The sequence below is a fragment of the Salvelinus sp. IW2-2015 genome, linkage group LG2 (genome assembly GCF_002910315.2).
Source record: "Salvelinus sp. IW2-2015 linkage group LG2, ASM291031v2, whole genome shotgun sequence".
NCBI lineage: Eukaryota > Metazoa > Chordata > Actinopteri > Salmoniformes > Salmonidae > Salvelinus > Salvelinus sp. IW2-2015.
The window spans coordinates 26,779,360-26,786,400 of NC_036839.1; the positions used below are offsets into that span (position 1 = coordinate 26,779,360).

The 7,041-nt window shown below is 46.2% G+C and overlaps 1 protein-coding gene across 1 annotated transcript in view; it reads left to right on the forward strand.

Annotated features, from left to right (window-relative positions):
* The window catches only part of erbb4b (erb-b2 receptor tyrosine kinase 4b), a 627,991-nt gene that overhangs the window by 531,788 nt on the left and 89,162 nt on the right, over positions 1-7,041 (forward strand). The gene's annotated exons all lie outside the window — the stretch shown is intronic.

Consider the following 7,041-nt stretch of genomic DNA (forward strand, 5'->3'; position numbering starts at 1 on the left):
TAGCCCAGCGCAACGAGAGCCAGAACTCTCCTAAGTAACAGAACCACAAATTATACTCCTATTCCCTGGTCTTATCATAAGAAGCAACCAGATCAAATATTGAGCAATAATAATATCACCAGGCACACGAGAATACAAATCAGAAATCCAGATAATAGTCAGTATTCCTTGAATTACGAAGGGAGAAGAAAAGTACATTACACATCTATAAAAAAAGAAATATCCTAGATGGACCAGAATCTTAAACTTTCTCAAGTAACACAGACAAAGGAGACTCCTTCTGTTTCTCGAGATCGTCAGTCTACTCTACCACGTAAAGTCATGTCGCGATTTCAACGTCACCAGATATCGATGTGAATTGAGTTTGAGAAGCGCCTTTGTGTGTGTAGAGAGTACCGTATATGAGCTAGGAAAAAGAAATCCTTTATTGTTGTTCAGTACTGTTTTCGCTGAGGTATGGTGTCCACTCCTCAATAGGTTCATTAAATACAGGATAGTACCAGATATTCGTATGATGAGAGCTTACTTCCTCACGTGTCCCTCACTCGCATACACAACAAAATGCTCACCTCTAATTGAGTCTACCTATAAAATAACACATGCCATTTCATAACACACTGTATCAGCACAACATTTTTCAGTCCCAGCACGTGGACTCATACCTATCACTTTACATGACTATGGTTAGTGGATTTAAGTATTTGCTCTCTATACATCTCCTCACCTGAACTGAGTGTAATGATGTCTACATGTCAGGGTGTTTAAGAAACTAGCGCACAGTAGGAACCTCCTAACACTCCGGAGATATATAGACCTAGAACTCACACCTCCTAACAGCTTCTAGAACTTGGCTTAAGAAACAATGATTTCACATTTAATAATAAACCACTACGAGGAGCAGTATTTGTACACGATTTCACTGGGCCGGCCGAATAGGTAATAGATTAAGATTCACCCTCAGCCTATGCTACTATATTGGGATATGGCAGACTGGGCGAGTCGAGGGTCCCTGGCTAAAGGCCGATGTAGGGGTCCCATTTGTTTTATACGCACCGATACCCTTGGAGAAGTTAAATGTGGCTGTGTGGCATAATCATGATCTGGTACAATTTCACAACATTCATTGAAATACTTCCCAATAACCGCATGACTCCCGACGCGATTAGCAGAGCCTAGCTTTTAAATATGGTCATCCCGTGAGGTTAGCACGGTCCTCCGCTGAAGCGCTATATCCGATCACACTGTGGTACAGAACATTTTTTATTCCAGATACTGTACACCGTGGTTAACGCCCATGTGTCTCTTATTACAGCAGAGGAAAGTATACACTTACCCGTGAGGTTTTATTCAAGGCGACGAGGCACGACACACCCATGGTCCGACTGAGACAAGCTCCAACAATATCAGCAGTTATCACCCAAAACATACACTTCAAACTTTTGGTCTCAGCTTCAAGTCAAAAACACGCGATCGATATCTTCTTATGTAGAATTTATCCATTTAATGACCTTAAGCGCATTCACATAAGCAGAGTAGTTGGACTTTTCACATCTTTTCCAGTGAACATTTATACTTTGCGAGACACAATTGTAGTGCGACCTTTGGGAGAGGGGATAAAGTTCAAGAGCGGTCATTGAGGTACATAAAAGCAAACACACTGGAGGCCTCACACACACACACGGGAATGCCATGCGCAGACCAGTTCACACATAAAACAACCTTTATACCCTAATTACCCAACGCCCTTAGATCCGGTAAACCCGCACAAACCTCTATTAACCTCACCAACAACCAAAACCCCCAATGAAATCCGTCGAAACAACCAACCTACCTTAACTTTATACCCCAACCTCCTGGACCCTAACCCAACCCTAGACCCTAACCCCAACCCCAACCCAAACTATACACCAGCTAGAGCCTCTAAAATCTCCTAACCCCAACCCCAACCACCTAACTCCCAAAAAACGTACCAAACTGTGATCTCCACCCAAACTCTCTCATAGCATACTACCAACCCCTAAACGCCCTAACCCCACCCACCACCGCAACCCTAAATCCCCACCCACAACCCAAACCAATATCCAAAACACACACTCTAATGCGTTAGTCTACCTTAACCAACCCTACACCCTTTAACGCTAAACCGCTACAATCTCTAATTTACCCATTGCACAACATACTGGACGCGATTGGTCTATCTCTTGACATATCTTGACCTAGGACTAACAGCCCACACCTATGCTTCTTAACCCTTTCCCGATTCTGGGTCCGTATCTTTATCCCCACCATCCTATCCCTGTCCTCCACCCTCAGACCTTTCCCAGACCCCGGGTTCCTATCCCCCCAACAGATACAGAACCACAGATTATACCCCTCATCAGCACCTTCTCAGACATAAACAGACTCCTTCATTACAGACTCAAAGCCGCATTCACCCAAACACAACGTACATCCCCCACTCCAGGAATTCCTATATCAGCATTCTGCAGAAACCCCAACCTAAGGGATCTCTGAGTCTATGCAACATTTTCCAATAAACCCACTCCTACACCACCTACTGAACAACAGTACTATCGACAACTTCCACACATTCACAATCCACATGCACAAACCTCCAGTCCTGTCCCACAACTCATGACCAATCAGAGCACCAACATTATCTATGCCATAACATGCACATTATGCCACAACATTTCTATAGGAGAAACCAGTCACACAGTCTTGACACRCCTCAAACAGCACCTCTACACAATGAAAATAACATATTACAAACACACCTGGTAAAACACTTTCAAAACCACCCTACAACCTCCCTCTGCATCACCGGTCTGGAGATGAAAGCCTCCTGGACCACAGGCCAGAGAAGAGCAGCTGAATCCAGGTGGATAGCGAAACTGACCTTGGCTCCACTTGGTATGAATGGTAAAGAGTAGGATAAAGCATTGACTGTGGGAGTTAGTGAGGGCCTAATTAAGAGAGCTGGAGGGACCACGGACACGAGGAGGAAGTTCAATAAAAAATAATGTATTTATTTGCTCAATCTGGTTTTGGCTTTTTTATATTTTATATTTAATTGTATAATATCAAGCACTTTAACATAGCACTTATCTTTGGAGCACTTAATCCCTTAAACCTTTGGGGGGGATTTCCAATTACATACTTATTTATTCAATTGATCCAGTTTGCATGTTTTATTATGATTTTATTATATATATTTTTTTTAATTAAACTTTTTTATCCTCAGCACTTTATCAATAATTGTCTTCCTCCTGTTGTTGAACTGTCGTGGTGACCCCTCGGAGCTCTCGGCCTTCATGTTCTATCACCCTCTCCAGACCGGTCTGATGTTCCTCCTGTTGTTGAACTGTCGTGGTGACCCCTCGGAGCTCTGGGCCTTCATGTTCTCTCACCCTCTCCAGACCGGTCTGATGTTCCTCCTGTTGTTGAACTGTCGTGGTGACCCTTCGGAGCTCTGGGCCTTCATGTTCTATCACCCTCTCCAGACCGGTCTGATGTTCCTCCTGTTGTTGAACTGTTTTGGTGACCCCTCGGAGCTCTCGGGTTTGCATGTTCTATCACCCTCTCCAGACCGGTCKRATGTATAATACAGAAACAGGGCAGAAAGTTGCAATAGGCCCGTGSAACCCAATGTTTGATACCAGCATAAACAGAAACCCTCTTAAACCTAACCGTAACCTAAAAACCTTAACCCTAACCCTAAACCTAACCCTAGCTCCTAACCCTAAACCTAACCTTAGCTCCTAACCCTAAACCTAACCCTAGCTCCTAACCCTAAACCTAACCCTAAAACTAACCCTAGCTCCTAACCCTAAACCTAACCCTAGCTCTTAACCCTAAACCTAACCCTAGCTTCTAACCCTAAAACTAACCCTAGCTCCTAACCCTAAAACTAACCCTAGCGTCTAACCCTAAAACTAACCCTAGCTCCTAACACTAACCCGTAACGTAATTCTAACCGTAACACTAATTCCAGCCTTAACCCTAAACCCCCTAGAAATAGCATTTGACCTCGTGGGGACTAACAAAAAAACACACGCCGTCTGCACGCACGCAACGCACGCACACACACACACACAACACACACACACACACACACACACCACACACACACACACACACACAACACACACACCCACACCACACAACACACACACACACACACACACATCACACACACACACACACCACACACACACACCACACACACACACACACACACCAAACACCACACACACACACACAGGCGCACACTCACAAATTTCCCTCCACACACACACACACACACTAACACACACATCCACACATACAGTATATACACCATGCTATTATCAGTGTGGCTCGAAATAACATAAAGAGAAAAGGGATGCCGTTCAACAAACACTCTGTCTGCTTTTGACTTTTGTCCCCACTCTCTGCTCTCCATTTGGGGCACCACTCACAACAATGTTCACTCGGAGTATGCCTAGGCCTGCATAACAACTATGTCTCTGAAGCCACTTCCTGACGAAAGCACCATTGCAGTGCCTTAGGACAGTAAATCCAATCCCTGAATATTGTGTAGGAGAGAGTTAGAGCTGGGAGAATGAGGATGTCTGTGTCCCAAATGACACCCTATTCCCTATGGGCCCAGGTCCAAAAGTAGTGCACTAACATAGGAATAGGGGCCATGGGGAAGCACCCGATGAGTGAAAGATTGGGAGTTGTTTCATGCGATCCACAATGAAGTGACTGGAGGGTCGAATACGTTTAATGGGACCTGCTCTTCTCTGTGATCTACCAGACAGGCTCATAGCTGTTCCTGCTGATTTTAAAACACGACTGGAGTGTGCCGAAGCACCGGCCACTTTCATCTCTTTTGCACTGTTCTGTTCTCCCTGTGCTCGCAGCCAAATTAGCCCTTATTTAAGATTAGAAGGATAGGCATATTCACTCAAATGAACACATCTGGTACTGTCTCAACACAATAAAAGTGGATACATCGCAAAAATACACCCTATTCCCTATTTAAGTGCACTATTTTTAGCTTACACGCCATAAGGAGACATAACTCACCAAAGCTCCCAGTGGCAGGCCGTACAGCCAGACAGACAGTACTGACGACAAGACAGGTGGTGTAGAGGCTTAGAGGAGATCATGGCACAGACAGACAGACAGACAAGGACAGGAGGGTGTAGCGGGTTAAAAAGAGATCATTGAGACAGACAACAGGCGTGTTATGAGGGTTTAGACGAGATAGGACAGACACGACAGGGTGTAGAGGGTTAAGGAGAGCACTCATGGACAGCAACAGACAGGGTGAAGGGTCTAGGATCAAGACAGAGGAGGTTAGGAGAGAGATCATGGGACTAGACCAGACCAGAGCAGGGTGTGTAAGAGGAGTTAGAGAGATCATGTTGACAGCACAGACACGATCAGGGGTTGTCGAGGGTTAGAAGATCATGGCCGACAGACAGTCGTGATGGTTAGGATCATGGACAGACAGAACAGACAGGGTGTAGAGGGTAGAGAGATTCATGGACAGGCGACAGGACAACAGACAGGGAAGGTGAGAGGGCTTAGACGAGATACTCATGCGACAGACAGGACAGACAGGGGTGTAATGTAGGGTTTAGAGAGAGTCATGGATACAGGGTTCGACGGAGACAGGGTGGAGTTGAAGATCATGGGGTACCGAGGTGTAGAGGTTAGAGCGATTCATGGAACAAGAACCATGACGACAGGGTGTTAGAGGTGTTACGTAGAGATCAGTGGCACAGTACAGGACCGACAGGGGTGTAGAGGGTTAGAGAGATACATGGACAGAACAGGACAGAGCCAGGGGTGTAGAGGGATTAGAGTAGATCATGGACATGATCAGACAGAAAGGGGTGTAGAGGGTTAGAGAGATCATGGACAGACAGGACAGACAGGGGTGTAGAGGTTATGAGAGATCAATGCGACAGACAGCGAACAGGGGTGTAGGATGTGTTAAGGCGGATAGACAGAAGGGTCGTGATCAGGGACAGACAGGACTGAGCAGGGGTGTAGAGGGTTAGAGAGAGATCATGGACACTGAAGACAGACAGACAGGGGTGTAGGAGGGTTAGAGGACGATTCATGACAACAGGACAGACAGGGTGGATAGAGGGTTAAGGGAGATCGATCAAGGATCACAGTAAGTACAGACAGGGTGTAGTAGGGTTAGAGAGATCATTGGACAAGCGGCGTGACATGACAGACAGACAGGGTGTCAGGGGTTAGAACATGGAGATATGGACAGGGCTGACAGACAGACAGACAGGGGATGTTAGAGGTTAGAGAAGATCATGGACAGCACAACAGACAGACAGGGGGTAGACGGTTTAGAGGCGCAATTATTGGCAGACAGAGACAGAAGGGGTGTAGAGGGTAGCAGATGGCACAGTCATGACAGAACGCCAGACAGGGGTGTAGAAGGGTTAGAGAACGGACAGGACATGACAGATACAGACAGAGCAGGTGGGGTAGGAGGTTAGAAAGAATCATGGACGACAGACAGACAGGAACAGGGTGATAGAGGGTATTTGAGAGATCGAATGGCACAGACAGACAGACAGGGGTGTAGAGACGGTTAGAGAAGCTCATCGGACACGACAGACAGGACAGAAGGGGTGTAAGGGAGGGTTAGAGGAGATCAATGGACAGACAGACAAGACATGGGTGTGTAGGAGGTGTAGAGAGATCAATGGACAGACCAACAGAACAGGTGTAGAGAGGTTGAGAGAGATCAATAGGACAGACTAGAGCAGACAGGGGTGTAAGAGGAGCATAAGAGGAGATAGAGACGGGGCGAACAGACAGGACAGACAGGGAGCTAGAGGTTAGAAGAATCAGATGAGACAGAACAGAGACAACAGGTGAGTAGAAGTGTATAAGAGTAGATCAGTGACAGAGACAGACAAGACAGAGCATAGTAGAGGGAGAGAGATGGCATGGAGAGGCAACAGACAGACAGGGGCATGTAGGAGGGGGTGAGGAGACATGGACAGGAGGCTACGACAA